At 44.3% G+C, this 13090-nt stretch overlaps 1 protein-coding gene across 1 annotated transcript in view; it reads right to left on the bottom strand.

Annotated features, from left to right (window-relative positions):
- Positions 1–10923, bottom strand: part of LOC145393024 (CD109 antigen-like) — a 150721-nt gene extending 139798 nt beyond the window's left edge. Inside the window, exon 1 of the mRNA XM_080267348.1 lies at positions 10862–10923. The gene's annotated coding sequence lies outside the window, so the exon portion shown is untranslated. The remainder of the gene's footprint in view (positions 1–10861) is intronic.
- Positions 10924–13090: the final 2167 nt, after the last annotated feature.

Genomic DNA, 13090 nt, shown 5'->3' with positions numbered 1-13090 from the left:
CTTTCCTTCCTTCCTTTCCATCTCTTACTCCTCATTCTCTTTCTTTTCTTAATTTCTTCTTCTTCTGTCCACTTTCCTTTCATCCCTCCTTTCTTCTCTTCTTCTTCCTTTCTTCTATCCTTCCTACCTCCTCTTCCCCTCCCCATTCTCTTTCCTTTCCTTCTTCTTCCCCTTCCCACTCTCCTTTCATCCTTACATCTTCTCCTCTTCCGTCCTTCCTTCCTCCCTTCTCTTCCCCTCCCCGTTTCTCTCTCTCTCTCTCTCTCTCTCTCTCTCTCTCTCTCCTTCCTCTCTTCCTATTATCCTTCTCCCTCTCTCCAATGCCGCTCACACCCTATGGTCAGGATTAATGGGAAATGATAATATGGCAACAGGCAGCATAGAGGGGAATGCATAATGGGGAGAAAGGCATAGGGGAGGGGAGAAAGGCATAGGGGAGGGGAGAAAGGCATAGGGGAGGGGAGAAAGGCATAGGGGAGGGGAGAAGGGGGAGGGGGAGAAAGGGGGATGGAGGAAAGAGTAGGGGTGATGAGGGAGGGTTAGAGAGGGATGGAGGAAGGATAGGAGTGATAAACGGGAGGGGCAGAAAGAGGGATGGAAGGAAAGGGGGGTGGAGGAAGAGCAGGAGTGATACGGGAGGGGTAGAGAGGGATGGAGGAAAAGCGGGATGGAGGAAGAGTAGGAGGGATGAAGGAGAGAAAAAGAATGGGGAGGGGTAGAGGCGTATGCAAAAGGGATAGAAAGGGGGGGAGGAGAAGGAGTGGGAGAGATGAGAGACAGTAATATAACTTGAGGGAGGGAAAGAAAAAGGAAAGAAATTAGGACAGAGAAACAGGAGGGATGTGGGAAGGAGAGGAAAGGATGAGTGAAGAGGTGAAAGAGATGGAGAAGGGATGGGGAGGGAAGATGAAGGCTTAAGAGGAATGAGGGAAGAGAACAGAAATGGGAGGAAGGATAGGAAGAGAGGGATAGGGAAGGGTGGGGACGGGGATAAAAGAAATGATGTATAGAGGAATAATGATGGAGTAGGGGGTGGGGAGGAAGGGAAGGGGAAGTGAAGGGATAGGAAAGAAGGAAGGGGAAAGCGAAGAGAGGGAAGGGGAGGGACAAAGGGAAAGGGATGTGAGGAAGGGGAAGGAGTGGAAAGGACAAGAGAGGCTATCAGGATCATACGGTGAAGGGAAAGAGGAGAAAGTAGGACAGGCAGCACGTGTACACAACCTTAACCGTATCAATCCCTGGACGATTTCGTAGTCTTTTCTTCCTCTGCCAGACGATTTTATTCAGCCCAGGAGACTCACCGATGTACCTGAGGGGTTAAGGAAGGCTGGTACTAACCCCTCCAGTCCTAAGTCTCTCCCAAGCTGAATAAAATCGTCTGGAAGTAGCAGGAGAAAAATATGGACCTGTGCACCGTCGAAAATATAAGGTTAAGGCCTTCCAACACATGACCTATTCTTTATGCCATATTCTTTCTCCTTCCAGACGATTTTCTTCAGCTCAGGGGAGGCTTTTTTCCACTGGGGGGTTTACATATAGACTGGTATTCTACTTGGTTCTGGAAACTCCCTAACACCTTTTCCTAAGCGATTTATTTGATCTATTACACATTACTCTCCTCTTCTCAGTTACACAACTCCTTCCAATATCGCCATACTCTACCTGAATAAGGATGTCAACCACCCATATACCAAAAAATAAATAGCTAAGGAAGAGGTGTTAGGGAGCGTCCTTAACTGACAAGAATACGAGCCAATGTCCCCCCCCCTCTCTCTTTCTCTCTCTCTCTCTCTCTCTCACACACACACACACACACATACACACACACACACATACCCCATAAATAAGACCCCCCATACCCAGCCCTGCCCAGCGCCCCTCTTACGTAAGACTTCCCTCCCTCCTCCTTCCTACCTGCACTAGGAGGAGGGAAGAGAAAGGAAGGAAAGATGGAAAGAAGGAGGGAAAGAAGAATGAATACGGAAAGGATGGAAGGATAGGTAGGACTAAGGAAGGAAAGAAGGAAAGGAAAGGAGGAAAGAATAATAAAGGGAAGGAAGGAAGGAGGGAAGGAGGGAAGAAAAGGAAAGAAGGAAAGGAAAATAAAAGGAAGGAAGGAAGATGGAAGGAAAGAAGGAAAGAAAAATAAAGGAAGGAAGGAAGGATGGGTAGGAACAGAAAGGAATGAAGGGTAGAGAGAACGGGTGGAAGGATGAAAGGATGGACACAGGAGGTATGGAAGGATGGAAGGAAGGAAGGAAGGATGGAAAGAAGGAAGGAAGGAAGGAAGGAAGGATGGAAGGAAGGAAGGAAGGATGGAAAGAAGGAAGGAAGGAAGGAAGGAAGGAAGGATGGAAGGAAGGAAGGAACAATGGAAAGAAGGAAGGAAGGAAGGAATGGACAGGAAAGAGGTATAAAAGCTACAGGAAGAAAGACGATGTAGGGAAGTATGGAAACGGAAGAAGAATGAAGAAACGAATACAGCGAATCAGAGAGGCGTAAAGGAAGAAAGAAAGAGAGAAAGAAAGGAAGGAAGGAAGGAAGGAAGGAAGGAAGGAAGGAAAGAAAGAAAGAAAGAAAGAAAGAAAGAAAGAAAGAAAGGAAGGAAGGAAGAAAGAAAAAGAAAGAACGAATGAAAGGAAGGAAGTCTGTATCCAACCCCTCCATTTCTAAGTCTCCCCTAAGCTGAATAAAATCGTCTGGGGCGGGAAGAGTTTATCTATCTGCCTTTTATCTATCTACCTACCTATCTATCTATCCCACCATTTATTTCCCTCTGTCTGTCTATCTGTCTTCTTGCTTATTTATCTGTCTACCTCTACATACTTTTTCTAATTTGTTTATCTATCTATCTGTCTACTGTATCTATCTATCTATCTGTCTGTCTGTCTATATCTATCTATTTCTTTGTCTCCAATTCACTCATTTGTACCTATCCACCTACCTTATCCATCCACCTGTCCTGCCCATTTATCTATCTATCTGTCTATCTAACCGAACATCCTTCCTGTCCTTGTGTTAGCTTGGCAGGAAGACTCTCTCTCTCTCTCTCTTTCTTTCTTTCTCTCTCTCCCCCTCTCTCTCTCATTCTGTGCGTCTGTGTGTGTGTGTGTGTGTGTGTGTGTGTGTGTGTGTGTGTGTGTGTGTGAGAGAGAGAGAGAGAGAGAGAGAGAGAGAGAGTACACACCTCTCCCCCACTAGGCCTACCCTCCTAATAATCCCATCACTCTTCCCTCCTCATCAAATCCGCTACACATGGATTTATCGGATTTAACTTAGCGATTTAGCAACAGATTAAATTATTGATGACCAACGATACTGTTTTCCTTTCCTCATCAATCACCCATCAACACCTAATCATTTCCCAGGTTAACTCATCAATTATTTCCTCTGTTAACTCATTAATTATTTCCTCTGTTAACTCATCAATTATTTCCTGTGTTAACTCATCAATTAATTCCTCTGTTAACTCATCAATTATTTCCTGTGTTAACTCATCAATAATTTCCTCTGTTAACTCATCAATTATTTCCTGTGTTAACTCATCAATTATTTCCTGTGTTAACTCATCAATTAATTCCTCTGTTAACTCATCAATTATTTCCTGTGTTAACTCATCAATTATTTCCTGTGTTAACTCATCAATAATTTCCTGTGTTAACTCATCAATTATTTCCCCTGTTAACTCATCAATCATTTCCTGCGTTAACTCATCAATTATTTCCTCTGTTAATCCATCAGTCTTCTGTTTGGGCCACTTCCTCTGTTTACTATTTTTCTTTCCCGTTCGTTCAACTTCGTCGTCTGTTCGCGTCCTCTCTCTCTCTCTCTCTCTCTCTCTCTCTTAATTTCCAATGCGTACATTAACTTTTCTATTTTTCCCTGTTAACTACCTTCTATGTGCTCATCACCTTTGTCTTTTATTTACTTCCTTTTTAATTTTTTTTTCAGGCGTTTCTTGTGTCTAGATAAAAATAAATGCAAATATAAACGCTACATTATTGAAGGTTTCTGTTAAAAGGTAAAAATTTTGGTATCTTCAGGCCAGCAAATCCATAAAAAAAAAGACGAGCATCACACACACACACACACACACACACACACACACACACACACACACAGCTGGGTCCGATTTATTAATGATCGTTATTTCGCATGATTAAGTTTCCATGGCGGTTTACTGTTACCATTTTTTTTCTTATTATTTTCCGCATTTTTTCACTTTAATCTTCACTCTAATTGGTTTCGCTCTAGTTGGTTTCACTCGTTGGTTTCAGTCTAGCTGTTTCACTCGCAGGTTTCACACAAGCTGGCTCCACTCTAGTTCTTCATTCTCTTTGGTTTCACTCTAGTTGGTTTTCCTCGAGCTGGTTTTGTTCTAGCTGGTTTCACTCTAGTCTGGTTGTGAAATATTTAGAAGCTGTATCTGTGAAATCAAAAGCATAAACAAACCATCATATAAACAACATAAACCCAAGGATGTCTGTTAATATGAAACCCGGGTGGCTCCTCTCATCAACTTCTCTGTCTCCTTTCAATCCCTCTCTCCCTCCATTTTTGGCCAAGTGAGGTGCACGTCAATCTTGTGGCTCCTGTACGATAATCTCCGTGGCGTGTCGGTCGAGGGGCAGTACCACGGACTGTACTCCCAAGGTCGTATATATATGTAAACACGAAGGAATTTTGTTTTTTGTTTTTTATTCTTCTCAAGGATAGTACACACGGACTGGAATAATAGCAAAAGACTGGAACTGACTACCTGCGTTTTATATTGGAAGTCCCTAGTGTTGTTAGTTACTGCAGCCTTTTTAATCTTTTAGCTCCAACTGTCATTTTTAAGGTACTATTTCCCGGCTATTGTCAGACGATTTTATATTCAGGATGAAGGAACACGAAAAGGGTAGTTGAGACTTTGGGGGGGGAAAATGAAGCTCTGTACGAGTTATGGGTATTTCCTGCCCTAATTCTTTCACAAGGGAATGAAAAAAAGACGACAAAAAAAAAAATAAATAAATAAAAAAGAAAAACGGTACGGGGTTAGGCCTAGCTCTATGGAATCTTAACCCCTTCAGATCAGAGACATGTTATTTTATTCTTGCGACTGCCAGACGATTTTACTCAGCTGGTTGAGAGGAAAAAAATCGAGCTGGGGGGTTACATACAGCCTTCCATAACCCTTTAATTACAAGAGGAGGCTGAAAAGAAGTCTTGAGAGTTTATGATGCGGACACACCTACCCCCAAAACGTATAATGAACATCGGGAAGTACGGCATCGTAAAGGACATTCGGCGATGCTCATCCTTTAATATGATAGCACTAACCCTGCGCTTCGTTCCATGGCGCTGATCACATGTCTGGAGCAAGTGTGGCCCCAACACTGTATTACATAACCTGACCTTCTTGATTACTGGAGGGGATTAAGGGGAAGGAGAGGGAAGGGCGGTGTAGATAGGGAAGGGAGGGTTGTAGGTAGATGGGAAGGAGGGTGTACATAGGGAGGGGGTCTTTGGTGAGTGGGAAGGAGGGTGTACATAGGGAGGGAGTCGTAGGGAGGTAGGAATCTTAGACGGGAAGGACGGTTTACATATGGAGGGGGTCTTGGCTTGTAGAGGGATGGGGGGGGATGATGGATAGACGAGAATGGCTAGGTGGACCAGTGTTGGGGATTATGGGATGGAGCGGGAAGGACGGTGCAGATAGTGAAGATGTAAGTGAATGAGGGTATAAATAGGCAGGGGGGGGGGGCTCATGTAGATGCGAATGGGCAGGTGGGTCTGGGGCTCGCATACTCGTCAATTAAGTAAATTTTCTTAGCATCTACTCCGTGGCGACCTATTTTATTACAGTCTATTATTCCCTTGCGACCTATGAGACTTTTTATCCACAGGGGTTACTCAAAAAATCATACATCGATATATAAAAGTAACCCACCCCCCAAAAAATAAAAAAAATAGTCAGGAAGAAGTGCTAGGAAGCCGGCATTAACCAACCAGAATGAAGGCCTTGGCGGGAAAGGTGCGGCTGAAGGTAAAGGTCGATTACAAGGAAGATAGTAGACTCTCTCTCTCTCTCTCTCTCTCTTTTCCCTTTTTACGATCTCCCTCTCATCATCCACGGTGCACTGCGAGCCCATCTTCTAAGGTTTTTTTTTTTATTATTATTTTCTTTGCTTTTTCTATTTATTTATTTTATTTTTTGCTTAGACTACGCCAGGTATATGAGAGATTCATGTGTTCCTTTGTTGTTGTTGTCGTTGTTGTTGTTGTTGGTGGTGGTGGTGGTGGTGGTGGTGGTGGTGGTGGCGATGATGATGACAGCGAAGCAGAAAAAGAGAAGTCAGAAGGCAGGACACAACCGGATATAGTCAAAAGAAAATTTGGCAGAGGATTCGGAGAGATGTCAGAAAAGAAGTCATGCAGAAGTCAGAAGTGAAGCCAAAAGTGAAGTCGCAAGCGAAGTTAAGAAGTCACAAGTGAAGTTAAAACTGAAGTCAGAGGGGAAGTCAAAAGTGATGTAAGAAATCAGATGCGAAGTAAAAAATGAAGTCAGATGGAAGTCACGAGAAGTCAGAAGTCAAAAGTGATGTCAGAAGAGAAGGCAGAGCCGCAAGAGGTGAACCGTGTCTTCGCCGTGTTTGTGAAGGAAGGGAATCATAAAGGAGGGTCTGCAGCTCCTTGTGCAGGTGAGCTGGCGGCAGGTGCGCTAGGCAGGAAGCAAAAGAACTATCATTCACTCTGCTGTGAGGACTAGAGACGTTTTACTTCCATTTTTCTTTCCTCCCTCTTCTCTTTTTTCTTTTCATTTCCTCCTCCTCCTCCTCCTCCACTTCCTCCTCCTCCTTCTCTCCCTCATTCTTCCTCTCCTTCTTCTTCGACTTCCACGGTGGACTGATGTGTTTCTCTTGGATGCTGATATGATGAGCGCTGAGAAAGACGCCTTCATACGAACGCTCTAAGCTGTCCGGTTATATATAGGTCCCTAAACTCCCACTCTATCCCCCGAAAGGAGCACGACTTCAGCCTCCAGTCCATCGGATTCAAGAAACAAGGAGTACGATCGACGAACGGCCTTACTCTGCTCTTACTACCACAGGACGATTTTATTAAGCTTAGGGGAGAAGTCTGGTATGAAGAAATTTATTTTATTTTCTCTACCTTCAGGCGATTTTACTGTCTGGGAGAGCGCCCCTGCAGTGAGAGAGTTAATGAAGACACTGTAACTCACCCAACTCCAAAAGTCTCTCCCTAACTGAAGAAAATCGTCCGTAAGTAGGGAATGAAGTAGAAATTCGGCAAAGAACCAAAGGTGTAAAGCTCCCTGCACCTTACGCAAGAGCTAAGCATCGGCTCCCCACCTAATACAACGGATCTAACGGCCTGGAAAACTTATGGATGGGAGGGCATACAACTCCACAGGCTTTATAGGGCAGCACCATACTCCCCCTCCCTCGTTAACTTCCCACTCTCCTCACCTCCCTCTACTTCCCCCCTCTATAACTTCCTCCCCTTCTTCTCCCCTCCCCACTTGCACAATACAGACCCCTACCCCTCTTCCTCCCCTATACCACTTCACTATCAAGGGCAGTTTTCGTTTTGATGATCCTTTAATGATTTTATTTTTTTCTGAGGATCGTACCTTTCCCTTCTCCTCCTCCTTCTCACTCGCAAATTTAAGAACCCTGCCGCTCTCCTTCCCTTCTTTCTCTTCTTCTTACACTGCCATGCCGATCGTTCTGTTTCACGCTCACCGCTGACAAACCAACACTCTTTATTTTTTTTTTACAAGAGGCTCCAGTGAAAGATAAACTAATAAGGAAAATATGAAAAATGTAGACGCGTAAAAAAAAAAAAAAAATAAGTGCTGTGTTTGATCTTGGTACAGATTTTCCTGTAAGTGGGAAATTCCTCTCTCCTCTTCCCTTCCCTTCCTTCTCCTCTCCTCTCCTCTTCCCTTCCTTCTCCTCTCCTCTCCTCTTCCCTTCCTTCTCCTCTCCTCTCCTCTTCCCTTCTCTCCCCTTCTCTTCTCTCCTCTCCTCTCTATGGTACCAACGCTTGGGGCCTTCCCTCCATAAAACGGCAGGCCAATTATTCCGGCCTACTCCCGTGTCTAGGGTGGGCCTCTCTCTCTCTCTCTCTGGTGCCTCTTGCTCTCAGGTTTGACCCACTACTTAACTCTTTCACAACCATACCGTCTTTACTCGTTTTATTATTATTAATATTATTTTTAATTTCCAGACGATTATATTTATCCTTGGATTAAGGGCTTATTACGGTGAAGTGAAAAACAAATGAGTTCTAAGTACAATGATTTTCTTCCTCTTCATCTTCTTCTTCTTCTCCTCCTCCTCCTCCTCCTCCCCCTCCTCCTCCTCCCCCTCCTCCTCCTCCTCCTCCTCCCCCTCCTCCTCCTCCACCTTCTTCTTCTTCTTCTTCTTCTTCTCTTCCTTCTCCTCGACTTCCTCCTCTTGTTCTTCCTCTTCCTCTGGTTCTTATTATAGTTCATTTACTCTTGTCTGACAAAGATTCCTAACCCCCTACAACCTAGCTGATGGCCGAGATTACTTAGACTGGAGGGTGGATTTGGCTAGTAACCAAGGAGACTCAGTCCTCCCTCATAACCAGCGCTCATCACATTAATAGAAACACTCCTGACTCTTCTAACACCTACACCTGACTTCTAACGAACCTGGCCTCTACATCTACACCTGACTCTTCTAACACCTACACCTGACTTATAACGCACCTGGCCTCTACACCTACACCTGACTCTTCTAACACCTATACCTGACTTCTGACACCTGCGCCGCTCATCTGACACCTGTATCTGGCCATTCAAACACCTGTATCGGATGCTGGCACCTGCGACACTATTGGCACATCTGTTTCTGTTAATTGTATCAGAAATCAATCGACATCTACCGCCTATTCTGATATCTTTTTCCACAACTCTCTCTCTCTCTCTCTCTCTCTTCCAAACAAACCACACAAACATCACACAAACCAACTAATGCTTAGCAACTCCAGACAAAGCACACTTAAGATGTCATACCAACCATCCTACCTTACCTTGAAAGCTAAACACACTAGGCATTCATATTCACCACACAAGGCACTCATTCTAATCATACTAACAGCCCAATTAGACGTGCACTGCTCTCTAAATCACCTCTTAACTAGTTCGCCTTATGTAACAGCTTCCAACACCTACACACCTGCCACACCCACACACTTGTCACACCCACATACCTACACACCCACACACCTGCCACACCCACACACATGTCACACCCACACACCTGCCACACCTACCACACCCACACTTGCCACACCCACACACCTGCCACACCCACACACCCAGTCACACACCTACACACCCATACACCTGCCAACCCCACACACCCACCACACCCACACACCTGAAGACCCGACGACCTTAACACAGAAGAGAGATCATTGTTATGCAGAAAGTGTTCACTCTATTGTTCTTGCATAACGCTGGTGTGCGGTGATGGAGAGCGAGGAAGAGAGAGACAAACAGGGACAGGGAGGAAGAGAGATGGTGAGGGATGTGTGTGTGTGTGTGTGTGTGTGTGTGTGTGTGTGTGTGTGTGTGTGTGTGAGAGAGAGAGAGAGAGAGAGAGAGAGAGAGAGAGAGAGAGAGAGAGAGAGAGAGAGAGAGAGAGAGGGGGGGGGTAAGACAGAAGGATAGGGGGAAAGAGGGACAGATGAGGAGAAAGAGTGAGGATGGAGGAAGGGGTACTGGAGAGAAGAAAAGGTGGGCTGGGAGAGAGAGAGAGAGAGAGAGAGAGAGAGAGAGAGAGAGTAAGAAGGGAGGAGAATGAAAGAGGATGGAAGGTGTGGGAGAAAGGAATGGGAGAGGAGGGAGAAATAGGGGTATGAAGGACGCAGTGAAAGAAGTAGAAATGGACGAGGAGGAGGAGGAGGAGGAGGAGGAGGAGGAGGAGGAGGAGGGAGGGGGGAAGAGGTAGGAAGGCAGGGAAGAGGAGGAGGAGGGAGGGGAGAGGGAGGAAGGAAGGGAAGAGGAAGGAAGGGGGGGGGAGAAAAGATCACCTGTATTCTCACGTGTACTTCCATGTGCACGCTCATTTACTACCAGCAACCACAGATTCATTCCTACCAACACCTATGGATTCATTTCCTACCAAAAGTACCGGTATTAACTTACTTGCTACCAACGCCTGTATATTCATTTCTTACCAACACCCATGAATTTATTTTCCATATATCCACAGATTTCTTTCCTACCAACACATGGATAAATTTTCTACCCACCCCAGCACCCTCAATTCTTCAGTTTGTAAGCTCGCCTAATTATTATTTTTTTCTTTCATTCTTTCCTTTCGTTTTTCCCTCTCTCTACCAACACCAGCACCAACACCTGTGCCCACACCTCACGCCACAATAAACCCCACATTTCTGTTTAACATTTCTATACTGTTTTATCTTTCACATTCCTGTTTCAAATCTGCATTACATTCTTCTTAGTAATTTTACCTTTTCTGTTTCACGTTTCAGTTTTACATTAAGATATCACAATTTTGCTTCTAGAAAATAAAGGTTAATACAAATGACATACTACAAATCCGTTACAAATTTTGGAGACAGAATGAAAAGATCCAAAAAAAAAAAACAAAAAAAAAATGAAAACTTAAAAATACTAAGGAAGAGAACCAATTAGCCAAAATATTCACCTGAACGATCAAATAAATACAAATACATTAATAAATTCCCGGACAGCTAACACGACGGAAATAAGAGAAAAACGCAAATGTATTCACGGGTAATAAATTCACGGACAGCCTGCCGAGTGTATGAGAGAGACGAATACACGAGGACTCACCAGCACGAAGACGTCGACAGGCTCATCATACGGCTTGAGTTCCCTGGTGAGGAGGATGGCCCGGAACCGCACTGTGGGGGCAGAGAAGAGAGGAACTATAATGCAGGCGTCACTGTAGAAAGGGGCCAAAGCACCTAACCTGACCTTAAAAGAAAATAATAAAAAAAAAATCATATCATACACATACTCTAACACTAAACTACATTTTCATCCCACTGGCACTTCTTACTGTCCAGCCTCTTGTTTCCCCGGTTAACTGGGTGGAGAGACACAAATGCGGCGTCCATCCGAGAACCAAACCTTCACAATCTTTCCCCCGCCTCGCTGTGGTAAGGCGCTGTTTATCATAAGGGAACATTGGTTCACTGCATGGGACGACCCTGTAGGGGCGGTTTCTCGTCAATGGTTGGTGAGTCTACTAAGCCACACAGACCGGGGTTACTCAGCAACAACAAAAACCAATCAAGTGAAACACACACACACACACACACACACACACAAATGGAGACGTGACCGTATTCTTTTAAGCATATGAGCGTTTTTACTACCTCTTGCTTACTGATCTGTTTATGCATATGACAAGTTAATACAGTACTCTCCTGTATGCTATTTATCCAGTCTACATAAAAAATAACGGCTTGGAATAATAGCCAGAAAATTAACTGACCAAACAACCAATCATCTACTTGATCCCAGGCTGACATGGGGAACACTATGAAGACACGAGAAAGAAGACGGTACATTCAGACAACTTGATTTTGGCGTGTATTCTCGCGAGTTAAGGAAACTCCCTAGCACCTCTTCCTGAGCGAATTATTTTGCTTATCACACCTTCCTGCTCTCCTCTGAATTACATGAACCATTTTAATAGCACTGTACTCTGCATAAATAACCTACAATGCGATATTATCCACACGTATCCAAAAATAAATAACTTGGGAAGAGGTGTTAGGGAAGCGAGGAAAATGACTGTCTTAGATTCCACTCCGGGTCGTATTTAAGTGGCTTTAAGAATATCCTAATACATTATCTATACCGATTTATTCTGAATAATACATGTCATTATATTCTCATCTCTTATTAATGCCAACTATGACGATATTAAAACGGAATACGTAACGTAAAGAGAATATAAAGGCGTAATATACAGATAGATAGATAGATACATAGATAGACAGATAGATAGATAGATAGACAGACAAACAGATATACAGACAGCTAGATAGATAGATAGATAAATAGCCAAAGAAAAGGGTGGTACAAAACTAACAAAAAAGAAGAATGTCAGGGTGATATACGCAAAATAAATCGTCCAGGAAATGGTGTTCAGAAGCCTCCTACGCCAGATATGATAGGTTCCTTCTTCGTTACGCATTACCAAGCTCAAGAAACAGAGTATTATACAGAGGGAACTGAGTATATGGCCGATTTATAACGTACGTACGTGTGTGTGTGTGTGTGTGTGTGTGTGTGTGTGTGTGTGTGTGTGTGTGTGTGTGTGTGTGTGTGTGTGTGTGTGTGTGTGTGTGTGTGAGAGAGAGAGAGAGAGAGAGAGAGAGAGAGAGAGAGAGAGAGAGAGAGAGAGACGTGTGTGAATTCAAATAAAGCCAAGAGTTGCATGAGGCTGCGTTGTTGCTTAGAGAAACTATGTGTTAAAATGCGTCCCAGTCACTCCAACGCACCTGTATCATTCATACACTCACCGGTCACGACTCTCTCTCTCTCTCTCTCTCTCTCTCTCTCTCTCTCTCTCTCTCTCTCTCACCCGTCTGTCCAGCGTTGTACACGGGTCTGGATGGCTGGATGAGGATGGTGAGGAACTTGGCTTGGAAGGTGAGGTCCACTAGGCGCTTGAACACCCACGTCACTCCCTCCCGACCCTCCACACGCAGCTGCCACGTACCATCCACACTGGAGTCGGGCACCTGGTGGAAGTCAGAAGAGTGGATGATATGAAGTGGATTAACATTTTCGTCTACTACGCCTTCTCCCAGATGAATAAAATCGTTGGGTGTTAAATTGTCATCATCATCATCATCATCATCGTAGTCTTCTTCATCGTCATCATCGTCTTCTTTATCATCATCATCATCATCGTCACTCTCTTTCCCACCAACAGGGGGTGAGAGGGATCCAAAAACATGAACAGGAAAATAAAGTAGGATAGCTATCAAAAGATCGACTAGAAAAATAAAATAAAACGAGTCACATATCCATCCACTCCTCGTC

Source organism: Coenobita brevimanus, chromosome 23 (assembly GCF_032717465.1).
Source record: "Coenobita brevimanus isolate Jiangsu-jjx chromosome 23, ASM3271746v2, whole genome shotgun sequence".
NCBI lineage: Eukaryota > Metazoa > Arthropoda > Malacostraca > Decapoda > Coenobitidae > Coenobita > Coenobita brevimanus.
The sequence above is the reverse complement of the archived record's forward strand: the minus strand, read 5'-3'. Positions and strand labels throughout refer to the sequence as shown.